Here is a 25,855-nt window from a genome sequence, read left to right as displayed (position 1 = left end):
AGCCAGGGCACCTTCTTTCACATGTGGTGGACATGCCCCGATGCGAAAAGATATTGGAACAAGATTTGGAGATGGTTACAAGAAATAATTGGAGAAGATATTGAATTGACACCTGAAATATTTCTCCTGGGAATAGTAAAGAGGAATTATGGAAAGAAAAAGATCCACCTAATAATACATATCACTACAGCTGCTAGACTGGCATACGCACAACACTGGAAAGAGAAAGATCTGCCAACAGAAGAACACATAATTAGGAAAATATTGGAGTGTGCAGAGATGAGCAAGCTAACCCACGAAATAAATGAGGATGAAAATTTAGATTGCTATACTGTTTGGGGAAGGTGGTATGAATGGATGAATGATAAAATAAAAGAAGGAGGAAAAGGTGTGCGTAATAAAAGGAATAAGTAGCCTAAGAAACACCAGGTATAAACACTGCACATCCGATGTAAATAGAAATGATATTTAATGTATTTTCACAAACTTAATAAAATATTGGAAAAAAATATTTGATGATGTATATTGTGAATTGTAAAAAGAAGAGAAGATGAAATATGAAGTGGTAATTTGGTTCAACTATGAAAATAACTGAAATCAAGAGATAAAATTGAAATGTAAAAAAGTGTGATGGGGATTTTGAAACAATATGTTGTAAATGATGAAATAAAATAATTAATTGATGCTATAATAAGGAATTAGGAATTAAGGACAGATAGTGATATTGCTATCACTATTATATACTTAGAAGAGATTAAGATAAAATGTGGAAGGTCAATTAAGTTAAAGGGTTTCAAAGTAAAAATTGAATAAGATGAAGTACATTGTTTATAGCCAAAAAATGTGATGGGGTGTCAGCCTCCGCCTTTTACTGCTTTGGTTGCCATGGTAATGGGGGAGGGGGAGCTAGCATGGGGGGGAAGCGTGCTGGAGGAGAAGAAACGAAAGTGAATCTTAAACTATAGTGCTGCATCTTTGAAGCTGCTATCGGGTCAATGGTCGTGGCATTCCTGATTGATGACACTGCCAGATGTGTCTTCCACCTGACCCCTGGGAGACCTTTGGATTGGATGATTTACATTGTACAGTGGGAGGGGATGCTTTCTATCTGTAATTTTCACACTTTTGCCTCAGATTCTGCTTTTCCTTGGTTGCGATCACTTCAATTTTCAGTAAAAGTACCTTTCTCTATAAACAATGGAGTTGGGGGGTCATTCTTTCTTGAACTTTGAAGGAAGCATACCTGACATGAGGATTTTGAGAAATATACTTTATAAATGGAAAAATAAGATAATTAATTGAAGCAATGCTAAGAAATTAGGATTTGAAGGGCGGATGGTGATATTGTTTATATACTATGTATTAAGAAGAGATTAAGATAAGATAAAAAAGTAGGGAAAAAGAATATCATGGCAGAAATTGAAATATGTAAATTGTATTTAGAAAAAGCAAAAAAGAAGATTGGAATAGATTATAAAAATCAATATATAACTATGTTATAAATTGTATAAGATGTAACCTGGTCAATACTCAGTTCATAAAATATGTAATATGTAAAAGAAAAAATTAATAAAACTTGTTCAAATAGCATAGCATAGCATAGCATAGCATAGCATAGAATAGAATAACTTTACTCTCACTTTGAATGTACACTAATCAGCATACATTAAAAAATCCAGGAAACTTTATTTGGCTTATTGTTTTATACATACATACATACATACATACATACATACATACATACATACATACATAAGCATCTGTGTGTGTATTTCCAAACTACTATCGTGTTTCTCCAAAAAGACAACCCACCTTGAAAAGAAGCCCTATCACATTTTTGAGCGCATGCGATCAAATTAAGCCGGATCAGATTGGAGCCCTATTATTGGCTGCAGAGAGCTTTCCAGAAGGCATCTGCAGCTGGTAACAGAGCTCTGGATCAATCCAGAGTTCTGTTATCGGCTGCAGATACCTTCCGGCAGGCATCTGAAGGCGAAACGGAGGCCGAGGCAATGTATGTGAGTGGTGGCAAGCAGACCCCCTCCCAGCAGTGGGCTCCTGCTGGGAGGAGGTCTCGGTGCCACCGCCGTGAAGTGAGTCAATAATTAGAACCCTCCAAAAAGAAGGCCTAGCCATTTTTTCACGGGTCAAAAGAAAATAAGATCTGGAGACTTCCAGTTTGACATCTCGGCGAGACAGTCGGGGAAATGAGCCCCGCGAAAACCCCGACTGCCGAACCGCCACCGGTGGACCCGAACTGTCCTGCAGGGACGGGGATGAAAGAGAGGCGCCTCAGACAACCAAGAGGAAGAGGCAAGTTCCTTGGAGGTCAGAGGGAACTCTCTGCATCGGCGGTGGGGGGCGGCAGCCATGGCGACTGCCATGAAGTTGAGACAAACCGAAACAAGAGACGTGCAGGAGGAAAGTGAAATGAACGGAGCTCTTTGAAGCCAGGTGAGTGACACCAACCTAGGCTTTTAACAACACCAGAGCAATAATTAACATTTGAAAGACCCCTAGCCTAAAAAGAGCAGCTGTGGATCACAGGGGCATAGAAGATTTTGAAAAGTGACTTTAGAAGGAAAAGACCCAGAGGCAAACTACTTTGGCTTTGAACTGATTAGAATAAAAAAAAAAACATTGAGGCATATTGTATCTGGAAAGAATTTGTGTAAATTAGATTTGGACTTGGAAAAAAGAAGAGACTTAATACTTTTAAAATTTAAAAGAAGAAATGGACTGAATTGGACTACAATAAAATGGAGACGGATCTGATGAAATGGAAATGCGGATTGCAGAGTAACACTTTCCATTTTAAAAAGAAACATTGTAACTTGCCGTTTGTCTTGGAGCATGGTGAAACTACGGAGAAACAGTCGTGAGTGGTTTGGATTAGAAGCTTTCTCTTTGTCTACAGATGTTTTTTGATGGGAAAAAAAGAGGAAATACAACGGAAACTTTATAATTAATATTATTTGGCGTAGGAACAAAAGATGCAAGATAGCGTAGGAATAAAAGAAGGAAGACAATGTACTTTGCAGAACAAAAAGAATTAAAATGATACATGAAGGATTAATATTGGGAACACTGAATTCGAAATGGATTATAATTTGATAGACAAAGAAACAAAGAAATCAAATATCCACGGCTGGAAAGAAGATTAAAAAATAGTCTGATTAAAAAATGAAATTGTATTGTTTAGATGTACATTAAAAAGCAGGTGTTTGTATGGAAAATAAAATAATGTGACTAAAATAGAAAAATGAAGTACAGTTGGATAGTTTTGATAAAAAGGAGCTTTTTATAGATGAATAAGAAAATATATGATTATGAGAAGAATCCAAGAAACTTTATTGATTTTATATGTGGATATGCTAGAGGTAAGAATTAAGCCTCAATGTTAAATTGTAAACAAAGTTGAGAATAAAAATAAGATTAGATATACTGAATTAGAGAATGTGAATGAATATGAATAAGTAATGATTATAAAATAAGGTGATTATATTGGGTATAATAGTAAAATTAAAGAAACTTATGTTGAGATTAAAAATGACCACACTGGGTTTAACAGTAAAATTCAGAAGATTATGCTGGGATTGACAGCAAAACAAAAATGATTATACTGGGTTTAACAGTAAAACTTTGATGATTCTGCTGGGATTGACAGGAAAAATAAAGTAATTCTACTGGTTTTAACAGTAAAATTCAGAGGATTATGCTGGGTTTGACAGCAGAAACAAGAATGACCACACTGGGTGTGATAGTAAGACTTAGATGCTGAAGTTGGCAGTAATAGTTAAAATAAATATGATTATACTGGGTTTGATAGTAAAAATAAAGATGTTTTTGCTGGAAATTACAGTAAAAATAAATGGTCTAAAATAAAGATGATGTGTTGGGATAAATAATTAAAGATAAACATGTTGGGATTATTGGTTAAATTAGGATGATTATATTGAGATAAATAATAATGAAGATGATTTGTTGTGAGTAATTGTTAAAATACTGTTTACGATAATAGTAAAATGAAAAGATAGACTTCCGGTTGGTGATCTGCAGCGACATGATGTTGAGTGAGTGATCACTACTCCTCAACACCCTTTTTCACCACGTTTTGGGGATCCCTTTGGGGGCGTGGGACCCGGAGAGCCCTGTGGACAAAAGAGAGAGCCAGGCGAGCGAGAAAGTGGAGTGTAAACATTTCTCACAAGACCGGGCAGCTCTGTCGATCCAACATGGTGAGTCGGCCATCTGAGGGCGGACCCGAAGCTGTAGTAACCAGCAATAAGACGGGAGCTAAGAAAAAATTGGAGGTGCTGTGTCAGACTTGAAATCATGCTTTCCCTGCTTTGGTGTGATTGATCATCGAGAGAGGAGGTCGGTGGAGTTGGGAGTGAAGAGCTCGGTGCGGAGAGAGGCGGCGAGGGAGAGTGCAGAGCAGATCATAAAGGCGTAGAGCTCGACAAGCTGACATGGAGAATGGAACACTGAGGGAGCAGATTGTTTGCATAAAGAGCTTTGGAGGGCACAGAGAGAGAAAAGAGAAAAAGATCCTAGCAGAACATTTGTGTTGCTGGCATTGTGATTGATCAACGAGGAGGGGAAGCAAGCAGGAGATTGAACTATACTCGAGTGTTCCAACGAAACAGGAAGTGCAGCCATTAAGGAAAATTGACGGAGCGAGAGAGCAAAGGACTGGCAAAGAGACGATCTAGCAGTGAGATTCATCATAGAGCAGTGACTGAATTTACCGGGTGTGGAGAGGAGAAGACTTACGACTAAGTGAACATTATACGTTACAAACATTTACCCACATATAATAAAAAAAAAGAGAGAGAAGAAGGAGAGGATTTCTAGATCCTCATTGTAAATATAACTTTGATATTTACCCCCTCTCCCTTTCCTTTTATTAATTTTGTCTCTAATATTCTGATTCCCTAGATATTATTGTCAATAAGAACTGTTAATTGTTAATTAATATAGAAATTAAGTGCTGATTTTACCTTGTTGTTAGCAGATATATATATATATATATATATATATATATATATATATATATATATATATATATATATATATATATATATATATATATATATATGGATTTAGATCTATATTTAACTAATTAATTATTTAATCATATTTATCCTCATTGATAGTATTTACTAATTTATTTATATTAACTCTTCATATTAACGTCTTAATTTAGCTACATAAGAATTATAGTATTTATTGGAATATAGGGGTATAAAAACCCTGGTTTTGAAATCATATTTGAGAATTAATTCTGACTCGGGTAACGTGATTTAATTTATTAACTTTAACTTATTAAGGAAAGTTAGAGAACCTCTGTGTGTTAAAAGGATTTGATTTAAGGAAGAAACTCTAATGAATTGATACCTTTCATTTAAGATAGCAAATTACTTAAATAGGAACTTAAGAAGTGGAACTAATAGTGGAAATAGGGGCAATTGCCATTGAACGATCATTTGGAGAAATATCGAGAAAATTATAAGAGAACAAAAGCTAACTCTGAAAGAAATGGCAACTATGACCTCAACAATTCTGAAAACTGGAAAAAAAGCACCATCTAACCCTACTTTAGCAACGATGTCCCCAGTGACTCAGAAGTCATTAGAAGCCTTGCAGAAATTAGATAAGCCACCGACAACCCCAACTCTTCAAACTGTACAATCTTCCTTGTCACTAATCCAAGAAACCATGCTAGCAATGCAAGAGAAATTGTTAAATAACCATTCTGAATTAAAGATGGACATTCACGTTCTTGATTCAAAGATGAACGAGATCCAAGCCTCCATTGCTAACAATGAGAGAAGAATCCAAAAAGTAGAACAAAGGATGGAACAAAGTGAAAAAAAAAATAGATATGGTGGATCAGACTTTTGCGACACAGAATAAAGAAATTGAAGATTCTTTGATACAACTGGAAATGGACAAGGCTTCATATTACCTTCGTTTCCAAAATATCTGTGAAGAAAAGGAGGAGGACTTAGGTGACAAAATGGCTGAGCTGATCACGGACGCCCTCCAGCAAGATAAACAAGAAATTATTAGAGAACTTGATGAGGTGTACAGGGTACAAACAAATTATGTGAGAAGAAATAGGCTGCCTAGGGAGGTCCATGTGAGGTTCGCCAGAAAGAAAGTGAGGGATATTCTATATAACATAGCGAGAGAAGAACAAATTGTATTCAAAGGGAAGGAGGTGAATATCCTAAAACAAGTACCAAGAAGAGTGAGGGAAGTGAGAAAAAAATTACAGATTTCTGACGAGCCAATTGAACAGAAGAAACATTATATTCAGATGGCTCCTGCCAGAGGGGATATTAATCTCATGGCAGGGAAGGAAAATTAAAATTGATAGTCTAAGTGTAGCACAGGATTTTTTAGATCAACTAAGAGGAGGGGAAGAAGAGCAAAACCGTAAGGAAGAGATCGATACGGTAAATACAGAAGAAGAAACTTCACAAGATCAAAGTACAAAGGAAGACATAGAAGAGGAGAAGAAAAAAGAAGAAGTAGAAGAAAAAGGAAAGAAGACTAGACCAGTAAGAGCAGTAACGTTAAAGACAAATAAGAACTAGAAACCAGACACAAATACCAGGAATGGATGGCTTAAAAATCTTATCCCTAAATGTTAATGGTCTAAATGACCACAAAAAGAGGAAGATAATTCTATCAAAATTGGTAAAACAAAACCCAGATATAATATGTATACAGGAGGTTCACATAAAAAAAGATGAGGCTAACTACCTAGAATTTATTAAATTTGGCAAAGTATTTGTGTCTTTAGCAGGAAAAAAGAAAAGGGGAGTTGCTATATATGTGAAAAAAGGAATTGAGGCAGAATTAAAATACAAAGACGCCAAAGGGAGAATCCTAATGATAGAAGTTAAGAGAGGTAACTCAAAAATGATGTTGGTGGGGGTATATGCCCCGAATAAAAAACAGGGACAATTTTATAAAAAATTACATGAACAATTAGGAAATTGGGCTCATGTTGAAATATGTATGTTGGGTGATTTTAATGGTATTGTAAATCCAGATAAAGATTATAAAAGTGGGGAAAAGAAAAAAAATAAAAGGTTACCTCTGCCAAAAAGCTTTTTTGATCTGGTGGATGAAATAAATTTAATCGATATGTGGTGTACCCTACACTCTTATGATTCCCAATATACTTTTTATTCAAACTCACAGAACTCCTGGTCTAGAATAGACATGGTATGGACCACTAGAAAACTAGGATTGGAAATTAAGAAGATTGATAGGAGTACAAATGCCTGGGCAGATCATAAGCTTCTTGAAATAAATTGGCATTATATAAATAAGAGAAAACAACAGAGATGGAGTCTAAGGACTAATCTTTTGAATGAAAAAGAGTTTATATCAAAATTGAATGAAAAAGTCAAGCGCTTTTTTTATAGAAAATGGTAAGCAAGGCACGGCCAAGGAAATTGTGTGGGATACTATGAAAGCATATGTGAGAGGAGTAGCGATATCGTATACGGCGTTCAAAAATAAGGAAAAAAGGAAAACTAGGGAGGCCTATAATAAAAAGCTAGAAAAAGCGGACATTAAATTACAACAAAATCCCGGAGACGAGGTGGCTAAGCAAAAGTGGATGATGGCAAGGCATAGCCTGAATATTCTGGATCAGGAGGAGCTAGTGCAAAAAATTAAGAGAATAAAACACTACCATTTTGAGAACGCCAATAAGTCTGGAAGGTGGCTTGCATACAGGTTAAAAAAAGAAAAGGAAAAAAATCAAATTCTTATATTAGAAGATTCCAAAGGTAATATTCTGACAAAAGAAGAGGATAAATTAGAAAGAACAAGAGAATTCTATGAAGCCCTATATAAAGATGAAGAGATTGACCCAGAAAAGTCGAACAATATTTGATGGAAGCCAGTCTACCAGATATAACGGAAGAAGAGAAGGAAATACTGAACAATAAAATTACAATAGATGAACTTAAATCGGCCCTTACCAAAATTTAAAAAAAACAAAACACCAGGCCCAGACGGTCTGCCAGGGGAAATATATACAAAATTTGATGAAGAATTAAAATTAGAATTACTAGAAATATTTAATGAGGTTTTAGTTGGCACAAGAATCCCAGACACATGGAAGGAAGCATATCTCACACTCATATTGAAAGAAGGTGCCGACCCGAAACAAATAGCAAATTATAGACCCATTTCTTTACTGAACTCAGATTATAAATTGTTTACAAGTATAATAGCGGAGAGTTAAAAAAATTCTAAATGGTTGGATTCATAACGATCAGAACGGATTTCTTCCAGGGAGACAAATGAGAGATAATCTGAGAACTGTAATAAATGTCATAGAGTACTATGAGCAGCACCCAGAAAAACAACTGGCGTTAGTGTTTTTGGACGCCCAAAAGGCGTTCGATAACCTGAACTGGAACTTCATGGTTAACCAAATTAATTTAATGGGATTTGGGACAAATTTTAGGAAAATGATTGAAAATATTTACCATAAACAGAGGGCGAGCATTCTAATAAATGGGGATAAGACGCGGACATTTTGGATTCAAAAGGGAGTTAGACAGGGATGCCCCTTGTCTCCATTACTTTTTATTATGGCGTTAGAAGTTTTACTTAGGAAGATCAGAGCTAATAAAGAAATTAAAGGACTTCAAATCAGGAAAGAAATATTTAAAATACAAGCCTTTGCAGACGATGTGGCTTTAATAACAGAAGACCCCTTGCAAACTGGCCCCAAATTACTGCAGGAAATACAGAAGTATGGAGAAGTTGCTGGCTTCAAACTCAATAAAACCAAAACCAAAATAATAGTGAGAATTACATTACAGAGGCAAATAAGAAAGAGTTAGAAAAATCCTTAGGTCTCCAGATAGTGAAGAAAATAAAGTATCTAGGAATATGGATTACTTTGAGATATTCTTCTTTAAAGGATGACAATTATATCCCATTACTACAAAAAATAAATCAGGATATAGATAGATGGAAGAAGCTAAAATTATCCTTTACAGGTAAAATAGCAGCAATCAAGATGAATATCCTTCCTAAAATCATCTTTTTATTTCAAACCATACCAGTGAATCTCGACAAAAAATTCTTCTTGGATCTGAATAAGAAGGTACGGGACTTTTTATGGGAGGGAAAGAAGGCGAGGATCTCATATAAGACATTGCAAGGGAAAAGAAATATGGGTGGCTTTGGACTCCCTGATTGGGAAGTATATCAAAAGGCAGCTAAATTAGTATGGATTAAAGAGTGGGTCACATTGCAAAACAGGAGAATTTTGATGTTAGAAGGCCACGATCTACAGGAAGGTTGGCACGCCTTTCTATGGGATTTAAAGAACAAAAAAAAATCATATTTTCATAAACATAAAGTAAGGGAGACTCTTATTCAAACGTGGGAGGAAATTAGGCAACGGTTTTATGTGAAAGTACCAAATTGGCTTTCTATTATGGAGGCCCTGACCGCCTCAAATAGAAGAGATATTCTAAAATTTGACACGTATAAAGATATATTAGACGAAAATGGAACCCTTAAATCTCGGGAAACATTAAGAGACCAAGGTTTTAATTTAGATTGGTGGAATTACCTACAGATAAACTCAAGATATCAGAAAGATAGAGACCAATTTGGTATAGAAGCAAAGTATAACAATGTGGATAAAATTATGTTGGGGACGGAAAAGAAAACGTTAGCAAAATTTTACAATCTTCTATTAGGCGAGGACAGGGCAGAAGGAATAGCCAGAAACCAATTAAATATTTGGGAAAAAAACATTGGATATAGTTTAAATTTCAATGACTGGGAGGAGGCCTGGAATAGAAACTACAATCTGACTAAATCAGCAACTTATAGGGAGAACCATCACAAAATGTTCTAAAATGGTACCTAACGCCAGCTAGATTAGTGAAAATATTTCCTAATGCTTCAGCAACATGTTGGAAGTGTGGAAAGGAGGTTGGCACCTTCTATCATATGTGGTGGTCCTGCCCTGAGACAAAAAGGTTTTGGATTAGAATACGAAATTGATTACGAGAAATAGTTGAAGAAGAAATAAATTTATCCCCTGAAATCTTTTTATTGGGAATGATTAGAGATGGATTTTCTAAAGATAAAATACAGTTTATAATCCATATCACAACAGCGGCCAGACTAGTCTTTGCAAAGTACTGGAAGGACAAATCAACTCCTCCAGAGGAAATACTAATAAACAAAATCCTAGAATGTGCAGAAATGGCAAAATTAACAAGTGATCTTAATAATGATGTGAACTCAAAATTCTATGTAGTATGGGAAAGGTGGTACAAATGGTGGAATAATAGAATGAGATTGTTAAATTAGATTATTTTTAGTAATGGTAGTTTCGAATGTATTTGATATATATATTTTGCAAATATGTAAATACATGACACTTCAGATGTTAACGGAGATTTGATGTTTTCTATAATTTTAAAACCAATAAAGTATATTTTTTTAAAAAAAGAAAAGATAATGAAAAGATATTGAGTTAGGATTTAAAGATTTAAGTAACGAATTTTTGGATAATGGAATTATAAAATAGATAGAATTTAGGGAAACAATTGTTTAAAACATTAAGTTGTGGTATTTGGAAATTAAGATTTGAAGTGAAAAATAGAAAGGTAGTTATTTTTGAATGAACTGTGAGCTGTTTTTTTCTCTGTTTTATTTTTTTATTATGATTATTTTTACAAGATGATAATTAATGGAGATGAAATATTGTTAAAGATGAATTACTGATTGTACCAATTTATAACCGGATCAATGCTTCGTTCTAAAAGATGTATTTTATGTTTATGTTTTAAAAAAAATAAAAAAAAATATCAAAAAAAAGAAAGAAAGAAAGAAAGAAAGAAAGAAAGAAAGAAAGAAAGAAAGAAAGAAAATAAGACCTAGCCTTCTTTTTGGAGAAACATGGTATTTTTAAATTTAGGAAGATTTAATATCTGTAAGGTAATGTTTGTTCTTTAATTATATTTATTCCTTTATTATTTTATATAGAGTATAATTTTTATAGAGTAAGCAAATTAATGATAGACTACACAAAGTATGTAGTACCTTTCTTGCAAATAATGTTTTCCAGAAAATGGAGAAAGGTATAAGAGAATCAGTTATCCTTAATTATTTGTTAATATTCTATTAGAAAACCTAGGATACATATGTAGAAATAAAAAATCTTGGGTAAATGTGCCATTTAATGCCTGAGATTTCACTTTTAATTAACATTAAATCTCTAATTCAATCCATATTTGGACTCTGAGAATGTGGATTTTTTTAAATATGCTTTTTAACTCATCAATATATGAACAGTGTGGCATCTGGGTATCATTCATTCATTTTGATACAAATAATATTTTTACATTAATTAAGCTTACATACTCTTAGTATTAATACTCCTATTTGTATTAAGATATAAACCTTCATTATTTAATTATTCAATATTTCAATGTATCATTCTTAATGCCAATTACAACATTATTTAAGGATGCATAATAATACTCTCTTTCAACCTCTAATCTTTCCATTTAATTCTTTAAATTATTCTATTTAATCAAGCCATCCTTACTAATCCTAGTATAGTATACATCAGTGGTGGGATTCAATTTTTTGTGGGTTCTGTGGGCGTGGCTTAGTTGGGGTGTGGCTTGGTGGTCATGTGACCGGGTGAGCGTGGCTATGTGCATAGGGACTACTCAGAGGGCTGAAAAAAGTCATTTCTGACTGGTCCTCGCACTTATGACCATCCTCACATTTATGCCCGTTGCAGCATTCTTTTTTTTTTATTGAAAAAGTTTTTCAAATACAGATTTCCCCCCCCCTTTTCCCCCCTCCTCCCTCACCCCCCTCCCCCTCCCCTCCCCCTGTGGCTTCTCCAGAATAAAACCCAAATTAATAACAGATTATATAATACTTTACCATCCTTTTTACTCCACCCCCCATATGCTGACCCTTTCTTTCTAACAATATTATTATATCCCCCTTATACTATACATTTCAAAGCAACATTCAACTGTAAAATTATATAATAAATCCTAATTTGGCAATTTCAACTCATAATCTATCCATTTCCTCCTCCCCCATACATATATCTCTTAACTCAAATCTTTTACATGTATTCATATCTAAACATAATATCCCTTTTCTTAAACTAAACAATCAATAATCTAACCTGTCTCCACCCACTTTCCTACAGGACTACCATACATAATAATTTTTAATATCTTTATTCTTCTGCCCACACCACTAAGAAGTATTCCCTTATATAAATAAAATCCTCAAATGACTTTAAGCTTGTAATCCATATGATATCTTCTGTAATGTCTTTCAGCTGGATTGTTAATTCCATCACCCATGTTAGGGTAACATCACATCCTAATTCCAACAGTATGTTCGGTATCTTCAATTACCATCTGCCCCCATCAATAGTAGATGTCTTCATATATAAAAAAACCACCCGAGTGACTTAATATTTATATTCCATATAGTGTCTTCTGTAATGTCTTTCATCTAGATTATTAATTCCAACCACCGTATTAGGGTAACAACCAGATCTTCTGCATGCCCCAGTCCCATAGTTCTCTTTGCCTTATAGCTCAGCATAAACATAATCCATTTGTCAAAGAGTCCAAAATAGAAAGTTCCAATCCACTCAGTTAAAGGCCATCTTCCACATCCCAGAAACACAGCACTGCAGAGATCTGTCACTCTCCTCAAGATAATATAAACCAATACTTTGCCTCAGCTATATTTTCATGTTTTTAATCGTCTCTTAAGTAACTGGCATTACACTGTTGTTTAGTCTAAAAAATTTTATTTTTGTAGGACCCGCTTCTTCTTTTCTTAACTTTTTGTGGCTTAGATCTCCATCCTGATTGCCTTTCTAGGAGTTGTATATCAACTGATTGATTTCCATGCTGGTCTGTAACTTGATAAGTCATCACATTAGAATCCAAAGCCGCCTCTCTTGTATTTATAGGTAATCCAACTACAACCTCTAAAGGAGAATCCATAAGCGGCTCGTCCACAAAAACCTCTGTAACTTGTTGTTTTTCCATTACCTCCGCCTCCATCTGCTTAGCCTGGGTTTCAATCTCTTGTTGATTTTGCTTTTTTTTATTCCCCTCGTGTGTTATACATGGAGATATTGAGTCCATTTTAAGAACCTTATAATAAAATTCTTCCGCTTTTTCAACAGTATTTAGTTGGTATCTTTCTCCTTGATATCTCAATATTATTCCAACTGGAGCATCCCACCTAAATGGGATGTTTTGTTTCTTTAGCTCAGTCACCAAAAAACCAAAATCCTTTCTATCTTTTAACATCTTGGGCGGTAGCTCTTTAAATATCCAAATCTTCCTTCCATACGTTTCAAGAGTGGAGTTAAAAGACTTTTGCACAATATCATTTCTTATTCCTTTATCAGTAAAGTAAATCACCACATCTCTAGGCAACTGCCTTTGCTTTGCCACCCAAGAATTTGCTCTGTAGGCCTTATCAATCTTACAGGATACCTCTTCAGGACTAACCTTTAAAATCCCAGCCAGGACTTCAGCAGACATCTTTCTCAAATCTTCTCTTTTATCTTCCTGTATTCCCCTGATTCTGACCGCAAATTCCATAAATCTGAATTGCATCATTATGACTTCATTTTCAATCCTTTGTTTTATATTATCTGCATTGTAAGTCTTGTAGTCAGCTTCCTTTATTTTTAGCTCTACTTCTGAGCTATTTTCTTGAATCATTGTTAAGTCATTTTCAATTCTTTGTATTTTATTATCCAAATTATGAATCTTGTAATCAACTTCCTTCCTATTAGACTCTATTTCTGAATTAAACTTTTCATCCATCTTTATCATTGCGTCTAAGAAACTTATCATATGTTGCTTGAATTTATCATACTTTTGTTGAACCAACTCTTTAATTTCCTGTCTAAATTTTTCAAGGTTCTGGTTCACAATCTCATCATGTCTTGCCATCTCCTCCAATACAAATTGCGTTAAATCTTTAAAACCATTCCTCTGCATCTGCAAACTCAAAACTTGTTCATGAATGGGGGAGCCCCCCCCCCCCACAGCTTGGTTGTCTGGCTTTGTGAGTTTTAACGCCATCCTGCCACACAAGCAGATTTTTTTTCTTTTTTCCCCTTTAAAAAAGAGGACTTCTCTCCAAACAATATCAATATCAAGTCTCTAAGAAGGAAGAAGCATGAAATAAGAATTTTTCTCTTCACTTCTAGCCAGCACTATTATCTCAGTTACTTTGTAACATATTAAACTAGTCAAACGGAAGGACTTTCGCTTTCAGCTCTTCTCAAGCCTCAGCCAGTCGCCATTTTAAACTTTCTTTTTTTTCCCCCTTCCACTCTTCTTTGCTTTTAAAATCAGTCTTAGGGTTGTTAGAAGTACTTGCAATTTAGGGTCCCAGGTCCAGATTTCATCCTTCTTATTCAGAAAGTCTGTTAGTTTTCGTTGGTTGGTCTGGTCCCATCGCCTGGCTCTGCAAAGCGCAGAGTTTGCCCGAAGCCCAGAGCAGCGGCGAGGAAAATAGGGAGCCTCATCTTGCTTCCTCCCCAGAGGTAAAAAAGAACTCTGGGGACTTCGCAGAGGGCTCTACCTGCCCTCGCCGGCTCTGTCTCACGTTTCCTTACGGAAACGGAGTTTTTCGAGCCGCCTTTCAGGTGTAAAGGCGGCTCTTTACGGGCGACGGGGCTGGTGGTCTCAAAGGACCGTCTGGCAGCGACGAAAGCCAGACTGGAAGCCCCCCCGTTGTGGCATTCTTAACAACCGTGTCAGTCATTTCACAACTACTTCTCTTCACCACGGTGACAAGATAGGGCGTAAAATGTAAAATGTGAGGACAGTCGTAAGTTCAAGGACTGGTCAAAAGTGCGAGGACTGGTCAAAAATAACTTTTTCAGCCCTCTGAGTAATCCATATGCACAAAAGGATACAGCAATAGAGAGGGATGAAGGAAGGAGAAGAGAGATGGAAGAAAGAAGGAGAAAGAGGGAAGGAAGAGAAGGGAGGAAGGAAGGGAAGGGAAATTAGAGTAGGAGTGAGGGTAAGAGAGGGAGGAAGAGAGGAGGAGAAAGAGAAAGAAAGAGGAAGTAGGGAGAAGAAGAAGCGGGGGGAAAGAAAGTAAAAAGGAAAGAAAAGAGACAGGTGGTAGGTTTGAGGAGAAAGATTGCTGTACAGTAAAAAAGATGAAAGGGAAGAAAACCAACCCCAAACAAATATGAAGATATTAAGATAAAGAATGAATTGTTAAACTTTAAAGAATAAAAGAGAACAAATATGAATAAATAACAATAATTAGAAAGACACATACAAACATACAATGTATTTTCTTTGAATAGAGTATTTGGCTGGTTCACAAATTTAACCAGTGTTTAGTCATTTCAATTAAATTTACAATTTCTATATTTCCTTTTTGCCATATTTATTCTTCATCTATTTTTGTAAAAAACCAATATTACCCTTCATCCTCATCTCTAATCTTAATCAAATTCAATTTTTCCCTTCTATTCTATATTATACCCCTTCCCATTGTCATCTATTTTTATATCCATCCTCACATTGGTTAATTATGTAATATTACAGTTGTTTAATATAAATTCAACATTTTAATATAAATCAATTAGTTATATAACTACCTTTTTTGTATATTAATCAATATGAACATGAATATTCCAATTATTTCCATGCAATCCAATTTCTTACAAATCAATTAATTATATTTACCAATAATAATAAACCAAATAATTTCCCCCATATATTCCTCCAAACCACAACTTAACCATTTCTGCTTTCAACACAATATACAATTAATAGTATCTCAATTTACAATTCCCTAGTTAAATACAGCTTTTTTTCTTTTGTGTTTTAAAATCTTGAACTCTCCTCTTTTTCCCTAAATTTCCCATTGTTTGCACCTACCTTTTTTGGTGAGGAAAAAGAAAAGAAATCTGCCTGCCTAATTTTCCAACGTTGCAGCAACAGCAAAGCCAACAGCTTGCTTTACTTTCAGTTTCGTTTTTCAGTATAGCTAGGGGAAAAAAAATCTGCTCCAGTACTCTTTGCAAGCAAGCAGCAGAGCCCTGGGCAAAACAGCTGAGAGCAAATCAGTTGAGAGTCGGGAGGTCGATCTAATCAATGGGCTAATTAGCCTATGCTGAAGCTCCGTGGGCCAATAAAATTACAAAAATACACCGAACCATTTGTTAAATTGCTGGCTCGCCCGCCCCTCACCCACCACTATTTATTGGCAATAAATAGTGGTGTGGAGGGGCAGGACGAGCCAGCAATTTAACAAACGGTTCAGCCGAACCACCTAGAACTGGCAGAATCCCACCACTGGTATACATATTGTATTAAAATCTAATTCCCTTACTTCATCCTGACAACAATCTCCATATTATTTAAACTTATTAAATTCATCTTTCAACCTCTAATCTTCTGTCTATTTATTACTTTTATAATATCTATATCTTTTATTTCTACTTCTATTCTAACTTTTAACCAGGCCCCCATTATATTAAAGTAAGAAGGGGGGGGAACCCAGTAATAGCATTTGCTTTCTATCCCTCATCTCTTTCCCATTTTAATATTTCAATTTTTATTTGTTTTTTGGAATACCTCCCATACTCCTCTCTTAGGTCTCTATCTACCTCTGCATTTTTGCTGTTTAGTCTAAGCATTCCTCCCATCTCTATCCTCTTATACTGCCAAGCCTCCAGGGTATCTGCCCAAACCCCTATCTCTTTTTCAATAGTATCTTCCCATTCCATTCTTAAATCTCTTAAGATACTTTTCCTCTGATTTGTTTCATTAATCATTATGGTCTTTATTATCTTCTTTTCTCGTTTTGCTTGTTGATGTATCTGTTCTGTCTTTCTTTCAGTTGTCTCCTCCCTCTCCTGGGCATCTTGGTCTTTATTTGTTGTCCCTTATAGAATATTTTCTATTTTCCCATCTATGCTTTGCATTAAATTGTTTATCTCCCTAAAGTTTTTTTGTCATAGGGTCTTTAATGCTTTTGAACATCAATATTTCTTTTGAACATCCACTCATTGCCTCCATATGGAGCATCTCATATTATTTTAGTAAGGTTCACTTTTACTCAATAGTTCAACAACCATATGTTCAGGCCTAAAGTTGCAGCTCAAAGAATTCTTTTATATCCCAGGGTTATTCAATCAGATGTTCAGTTAGTCCAGGAAGCTCTCCAAATATCTCCTTATGTCTCCTCTATAAGTTTAATAGCATTCAATATCACCACAGTTTTCCAAATAAATATTGTTTACTTTTCTAATCAAAAATTTTCCCAGGGTTGTAGAGTATGGTATATTTTCCTTCATCAGAGATTGTGCTCTCAGCATTGTCTCAGTTCTAACAGGTATTAAATCCAATTTTAATTTGATTTATAAGAGCAAAGTCAATTATTAAAGTTGTGAAGGAGAGGGAAAAAAACCCTGAAACAAGTGGGAGAGATTGCGACTCTTTGCAACTTGCGAAGCAACACGCTTTTCTTAACCACCCCTCCAGGATGGCTGTTGTGGCTGGTCAGTGGCCTGTGCAGATTGTAGCTGATTGCGACAACGAGGAGGCTGGTGTGGTGCTGTGTCAGCAGCCTGTGCAGCTAGTGCTCAAGTTGGACAGTGAGGAGGCTGTAGAAGATGTGGTGCCAGAGGCAGGTATTCAGCCAGGGCCTTCAGAACCTCCAGAAGCTCCTTTAAGTGAAGAGGATGAAGAGGAGGAGCCTCTTCTCAATGCATGGGCATTGAGAGCTGTCAAAAGGCAGGAGTGGCTCCTCAGGAGGAGGTCTCCTTGAGAGTAAGGCTTGGGGCTAATTGGGCCACTCCTGTAGCCTATTTAAGAAAGAACGCCGCTTGCAACAAGCTGTAGAGAACAACTTTAGTTCACTCTCCTTCATGTCTGCAAAACTGCTTCTGGGCTTTCTGCCAACTCTAGTAAGACAGTTATTTTGAGTAAATAAGCTTTGTATAGAGTTTGTGTGTGCTGTATTCTTTGGGATCCATAGCTGGGGGAGAACAGTTTGTTCTCCACCCGAAAAAACACACACATAAACCTTGATTAAGATGGAGCAGCTGAGGGAAGAGAATGTGCAGCTTCGGCAGCAGTTAACTGTGATGGTTGGTCAGCTGACTCAGCTTCAAGCCCAAATGGCTTCATCTCCTCCTCCTCCTCCTCCTCCTCCTCCTCCTCCTCCTCCTCCTCCTCCTCCTCCTCCTCCTCCTCCTCCTCCTCCTCCTCCTCCTCCTCCTCCTCCTCCTCGGAGAAACTGCCCAGTAGCTGTGCCTGATAAGTTTGCTGGTAATTTAGAAATCTTTCCAGCTTTCCTTGGACAATGCCATTTATTTATGAGTTTGCGAGCTGAATTCCCCATGACCAAGATAAAGTCGGATTCATTATCAGCCTGCTCTCCATTTCTGCAGCTCGTTGGGCTACTACCCTGTTGGTCCAGAACAGTCCGTTGCTTAATGACTTTCGGGGGTTTTGTGAGCACTTGTGGCAAATGTATGAGGACCCTATCAAAGCACAAAACATCCACCAGATGGTTGAAGTCCTTGAAGCAAGGCCGGCTACCCCTACAGGAATACATTAGCGAATTCTGTTTGTTAAGCTAGAACTCAGCCTGGAATGAGGCAGCACTTTTGGATGTATTCCAGGAGGATTTGTCAGAGGCATTACAAAATGAGTTGGCTAGAGTGGACATTCCTCCGACTCTTAACGAGCTGTTTTGTCTGTGCCTCAGAATTGATGTGAGGTTACAGCGTCGGCCCTCTCATCATGCCCATCAGGAACCCCGTGTGAACCCAGTTGTACATGAGGCTCCGATTCCAATGGAGAAGCCAATGGAAATCAGTGCAGCCAGACCCCACCTGTCCATAGCTGAGAAGGACAGATGACGGGCAGGGCGGTTGTGTTTATATTGTGGGGAGCCTGGACATTTTGCTGCCTTTTGCCCCAAGAAGCAATGTGGGGTGTCGGCTCCTGGTTCTGTACCACAGTCACTGCCTAACCTGTTGGGAAAACAACCGGAGCCCAATCTAGGGGAGACCCTGGGTCGGGCACATATCAACACAAGTTCACGCCCTACGGAGGTGGATTCTGGACCCCCTCATCATTTGATTTTGAATACCAAAGTTTTCATTGCCAATAACCCCCAAGGGATTCCAGCTCATGCTTTGTTGGACTCCAATTGGTGCGACGACCAATTTCATGGATGAGGCATTTGCCAATCACTTTGCCATTCCCCTGTGTCCAGTGGATCCTCCCATGGTCATGGAGACCATTGATGGTCGGGTGCTTCTGCCCGGGCCAATTAAGGCCACCACTCAACCCGTGCATCTGACCATCGGTAAACATGAGGAGGCCATCCAATTTTATGTCACGTCCGGATTACATTTTCCTTTAGTTTTGGGGCTGGCTTGGCTTTGGACTCATGATCCACGCATCCTTTGGTCCCAGAATTTCATGTTGTTCCCGAGCCTGCAATGTGTGGATCATACTCACCAAGTTTGCGCAGGCCGATGCAGGGTCTACTTGCGGTATCTTTGCCGGATGACCTCTCGGACTTCGTGGACGTTTTTAGCAAGAAAGAGGCAGACCAATTTCCCCCACACGGTCATATGATTGTCCCATTAATCCCAGATGCACCGCTCCCTGTAGGGAGATTGTATTCTATGTCAGACCCTGAATTGGTTGCATTAAGAGAATTTGTGGACAAAAACCTGGCCTGGGGTCTTATCCAGCCCTCGTCATCACCCTTGTCCACTCCAGTCCTCTTTGTCAAGAAGAAAACCGGAGACTTGCGTCTGTGCTGTGATTACCGTAAACTGAATGCCATTACGGTGCGTAACCAGTATCCTTTACCCTTGATTCCTGAACTCTTAGAGAGACTTTGGGGGGCTACCATGATTACCAAATTGGACCTGTGCGGTGCTTACAATCTGGTTCGGGTACGAGAAGGGGATGAGTGGAAGACAGCGTTTGGCACCAGGTATAGCCATTTTGAATATACGGTCATGCCATTTGGATTAACCAATGTTCCCGCTGTCTTCCAGCATTTTGTGAACGATATTTTCTGGGATCTTTTGGACCAGTTTGTTGTGGTTTATCTCGATGACATCTTGATTTACTCAACATCCCGGAAAAGTCATCTCCAACATCTCCATCTGGTCTTGCAATGGCTTCAGGAACACCAGTTATATGTCAAGCTGGACAAGTGCCAATTCTACCAGACGACCATCAACTTCTTGGGCCATCGCATTTCTCCCGAGGGCATTGCGATGGATCGGAGCAAGGTCGAGGTGTTGAGAAGTTGGCAATCTCCCCATTGGGTGAAAGATGTTCAGCGACTCCTCAGATTTGCCAATTATTACCGGACATTCATCCCTAGTTTTGCCAGTTTGACCGTGCCCATCACTTGACTCCTGCAGAAGAAAGTCCCGTTCCAGTGGGGCACCCCCGAGCAGCAGGCATTCCTGGCCTAAAAGCAGGCCTTCATGACAGAGCTGATTTTTAAGCATCCTGACCCTCACTGTCCATTTGTGGTGGAAACAAACGCATCAGATATCGCGGTTGGAGTGGTGTTACTTTAGGCTCATGTGGCTGGTGGTACTCTTTTTCCTTGCGCATATTATTCCCAGAAATTGAATCCTTCCTAGCGCAATTATACCATCTGGGAAAAAGAGCTACTGGCCATTAAGACCACATTTGAGACCTGGAGACATCACCTCGAGGGGGCCCGACATCAAGTGGAAGTTCGGACGGACCACAAGAATCTGGAGTTTCTGCAGACCGTGTGGAAACTCAATCAACGACAGATCCAGTGGTCCTTCTTTTTTACCCGCTTCAACTTCAAAGTGACATACATTCCCAAGTGGGCACAATCAACGGGAGAATGCGGCCTCTGTTCATGCTCTAGAACTTGTACGCGCCTTTCACAAGCAGTTCTCGTCCCAACCGCATCTGGATCGACAGACTCGGGGGAAGGGCCCTGCAGTGAGGGATAGTGTTGTGGCCCATCAGGGGCCTGTGCAGATTGTAGCTGATTCCGACAACAAGGAGGCTAGTGTGGTGCTGTGTCAGCAGCCTGTGCAGTTGGCGCTTGAGCCGGACAATGAGGAGGCTGTAGAAGATGTGGTGCCAGAGGCAGGTATTCAGCCAGGGCCTTCAGAATGTCCAGAAGCTCCTTTAAGTGAAGAGGACAAAGAGGAGGACCCTCTTCTCAATGCACGGGCGCGCAGAGCTGCCAAAAGGCAGGAGTGGCTCCTCAGGAGGAGATATCCTCAAGAGTAAGGCTTGGGACTAATTGGCCACTCCCTTAGCCTATTTAAGAAAGAACGCCGCTTGCAACAAGCTGTAGAGAACAACTTTAGTTCACTCTCCTTCATGTCTGCGAAACTGCTTCTGGGCTTTCTGCCAACTCTAGTAAGATGATGATTACCTTATCTTAGAATTCTGGTAGGCTGTTAAGATAGTTCATTAACAGCCTTTGAATGATAAAGACTAAGTTATTTTGAGTAAATAAGCTTTGCATAGAGTTTGTGTGTGCTGCGTTCTTTGGGATCCATAGCTGGGGCAGAACAATGGCTTTAGCTCCTTTTGGAGCCTTTTGGAGCCTTTTGGAGCTCCTTTTGGAGCCTTCTAATATGGAGAACTTGGTGTGGGAGCACGGAGACCCGCTCCTCACATCCGATATCACCTTGACATCAGCCGGACGTCAGAATGTGGATTTTTATAAACTCATAATAACATAGCTTTCCATAGTAGTTAATAATTATAAAGGAGGGAAGATATAGAAAGCACAAATACAAACAATTCCAATGACCATTAATGAAAAAATGAAGAAGCAGACAATGTGACTACTGTCAGTTTTGAAAGACAGTTTTCTTTTTGCTTCTTAACTGCCACATATTTTAGCTGGGGAAGTTGGGAGGGGGTTGTTGTTGGAGCGGTAGAAAGTTAGTCGTAACAACATTCTGTATTCAAGGACTTTTGCCTGCATTTGATGGAGACTGCCGGAAGATTGTATCCAGTTGAGTGTGAAGAGTTGATTGGACAATGTGATGAACTTGTGGGTGTGGGGCAGGGCTGTGAACTGTTAGATGGGTGGAGAAAACTTGGAAGCTTTCAGATTCGGGTTTTCCCAGATGTGCCAACATGACATCTCTAATAAATTGGAACTTTGAGGAACCTCAGGCCTCAGAGCTTTATTTCGTTGGGGGTGTTCCTTGGAATGCTGACAGCTACAGTGCATAAAAAGTTTAGAGATGTTTTGAAAATAATACCATAATAAATGGATATATTTGAAAAACAATGGATTTACAAGAAAGAATACATTCAATACCATCAAACAAATACTGAGAATGAATATAGTTTTGTGAAGAGCTTCTTTGGATATGTTTTAAATAAAAGACAGGAGAGAAGGAAGAAGAGAGAAAGAATAGAATAGAATGAATGAACTCGAAGGGACCTGGGAGGTCTTCTAGTCCAGTCTCCCGCTCAAACAGGAGAACCTATACTATTTCAGATAAGTGACTGACTAGACCTACCAGAAGATAAATTGTTCCTAGGATAATAAATAGCCTGCTTATTGGCTGGTTTTTTTATCTTCAAAAAATCTGGATAACAGATTAAATACAAGAGCAGAAGAGATGGGCAAACATTGTCTCTACTTTTTTTAAAAAAGATAATATAGAGTTCTATGAACTGTTGTACCACAACCTGACATTGATACAAGCACTTATTCTAGAATAGACAATAAAACAAATTCTTTGAAAACAGTGCTGTAATTACTAGAGTCAACATGATTTTGTCAACAATCCTGATCTTGCTAATCTTATTTTATTTTTTTTTCTTTGAGTAACTTCCTTAATGTATGGTGGAAATGCTATAAAGATATCTTGATTTCAGCAAGGCATGAGATAAAGTGCAGTGATGTTCTTATTAAATTTGGTGGATCCTAATGGAATGCCAATTAAGTGGATACATAGCTGGCTTACAAACTGTAATTGGAAAATATTGATCAATTATTCTTCATCAGATTAGATGAAGTCCTGAGTGGTTTCTCACATGATTTAATCCTGTGTTCTGTTCTCCTATTTTTTTAATTATTGACATAAATGAAACAATGGAAAGAATGCTTTCAGAACCTTCAGATGGCAACAATAAGGGTGACATAATTAACAGTTAAAATGTCAGAAAACATTTATAGCTATCTTTAAATAGATTGAAAACAACATGATATTTATTTTCCAATATTTGAAGATGGAGAAAAGGGGTTGATTTATTCTCCTTAGCACCTGAGGGCAGAACCCCTGAGGGGTTGGATGTCAGGGCATGGGCCGGATTCCATTCTAGTGAGGGCTGTTTAATTAGTACTGTGGGTGGGAGGGGCAGATATGGCGGTAGCAGGGGGCCATATCATGTTTCGGGAGTGCGCACTCACTGTTTGTGAGCGATTGCGCGCTCCGGTCCCCAATACGTCTCTGGTTCTCTGGGTTGCACAGGTCCTCAGGACCTGGGCCTTCAGCTGATGTTGTGCAATGCCAGGTCCATGATAAATAAACCCCCCTCATTTATGACCTTATTCAAGAGGGGGGAGTGGACCTGGCGGGTATTACGGAGACCTGGTTGGGCATGGAGGGGGGGTTCCCCTCATTGAAATGTGCCCACCAGGCTTCCGCACATTCCATCAGCTGAGGGCTCAAGGTAGGGGCGGGGAGTGGCAGCTATTATAAAGGAAAGTCTTTGTCCGAGGGAGGCCACTGTACCTCAGATAGCCGGATGTGAGTCCCTCCTTGTGAAGTGGGGTCATGGGGTGCAGATGGGCTTGCTGATTGTGTACCTGGCTCCCTGCCACATAGCGATGGCCCTGCCCGAGCTGCTCAACATAATAGCCGGAGTGGCGGGAGATACCCCCAGACTTATGGTCATGGGGGATTTCAACCTGCCATCCATCGGTGAAATGTCTGAAACAGCCCGGGAGTTCATGGCCTCCATGACGGACATGGACCTGACCCAGTTAGTTCAAGGCCCTACTCACATGGGGGGACACACACTGGATCTGATTTTTGTCTCTGGTCAGTGGTTGAATGATCTAGAAATAGGGGATATAGTCACCAAGCCCTTGTCATGGTCAGATCATTCACTCCTTCGACTAGACTTTTGAGCACTAACCTCCGCTGCAGGGAGTCGGAACCGACCAGGTGGTTCCGTCCCAGGCGCCTGATGGACCCGGATAGGTTCCTGTCAGAGCTTGGGCCATTCCCTGAGGCTTTGGCTCATGACTCGACTGAAGAACTGGTGGCCGCCTGGGATAGGGCAGCCGCTGGAGCTTTGGACCACGTTGTGCCTTTGTGGCCTCTGACCTGGTGCCGATCTCAGTTGTCTCCCTGGTTTTCCAAGGAGCTGAGGGAGATGAAGCGCCAGAAAAGATGCCTGGAGAGCGATTGGAGGTCCAGCCGCTCCGAATCTGCCCAAAAACTAGTGAGGTCTCACATTAAGACCTACTTAGTGGTGATAAGAGCAGCAAAATCAAATTATTTTTCCACTTTTATTGAGTCTGCAGAGAACCGCCCAGCAGCCCTGTTTAGGATGACCTGCTCCCTCCTTCAATTGGGAGTGAGGGAAGACTTCTTGCAGGGTAGGGCTGAGGATTTTGTCCAATTCCTGCATGATAAAGTCACTCAGATTTGGGATGGCTTGGACTCTGATTGGGTAGATTCAGATGGGGTGACAGAGGTGGGTCTTGAGAATGTTATCTGGGAGGGGTTTGACTTTGTGACTCCTGAGGACGTGGACTGGATTCTGGGTAGGCTTAGCGCTGCCATATGTTTATTGGACCCATGTCCCTCCTGGTTGGTGCTGGCCTCCCGGATGGTCACACGAGGCTGGCTCCAGGGGATTATTAATGCTTCGTTGAGTGAGGGGTTCTTCCCTCCCTCCCTAAAAGAGGCGGTGATGAGGCCCCTCCTCAAGAAGCCTTCCTTGGACCCAGCTGTATTAGCAAACTATTGTCCAGTCTCCAACCTTCGCTTTGTGGCGAAGGTTGTTGAGAGTGTGGTGGCACGACAACTTCCCCAGTACCTGGATGAAGTTGTCTATTGTCAAGTTTCGAGGTCATCAACCCCTGTCCCCGGCCCTCCAGAGATCATCAACCAATGTGACCAATGCTGTTTCTGTGCTGTACCCCGGCCTGAAGCCCGACTGGTACAGATCTAGATAGATGTCAGCACTAGAGTAAATGAAGCTTGAAGTGCTGACATCTATCTAGATCCCTACCAGTCGGGTACACTGATGATACTCAGATGTACATCTCCACCCCGGACCACCCCAATGATGCCCTTGACATGATGTCCCGGTGCCTGGAAGCCCTGCAGATCTGGATGGGGAGAAACAGGCCGGGGTACAGCACAGAAACGGCATTGGTCGCATTGGTTGATGATCTCTGGAGGGCCTGGGACAGGGGTTATTCCTCTGTCCTGGTCCTATTAGACTTCTCAGCGGCTTTTGATACCATCAACCATGGTATCATGCTGCGTCGATTGGAGGGGTTGGGAGTGGGGGGCACCATGTTGCAGTGGTTCTCCTTCTTCCTCTCTGACCATACACAGTTTGTGTTGGCAGGGGGTCAGAGGTCGACCTCGAGGCGCCTTGTTTGTGGGGTGCCACAAGGGTCAGTCCTCTCGCCCCTTCTGTTCAACATTTATGTGAAGCCGCTGGGTGAGATCATCCGTGGTTTTGGGGTGAAGTGCCATCAGTACGCTGATGATACT

Source organism: Pantherophis guttatus, chromosome 5, assembly GCF_059756535.1.
Source record: "Pantherophis guttatus breed Tessera chromosome 5, ASM5975653v1, whole genome shotgun sequence".
Classification (NCBI taxonomy): Eukaryota; Metazoa; Chordata; class Lepidosauria; order Squamata; family Colubridae; genus Pantherophis; species Pantherophis guttatus.
Note: the sequence above shows the minus strand (reverse complement) of the source record.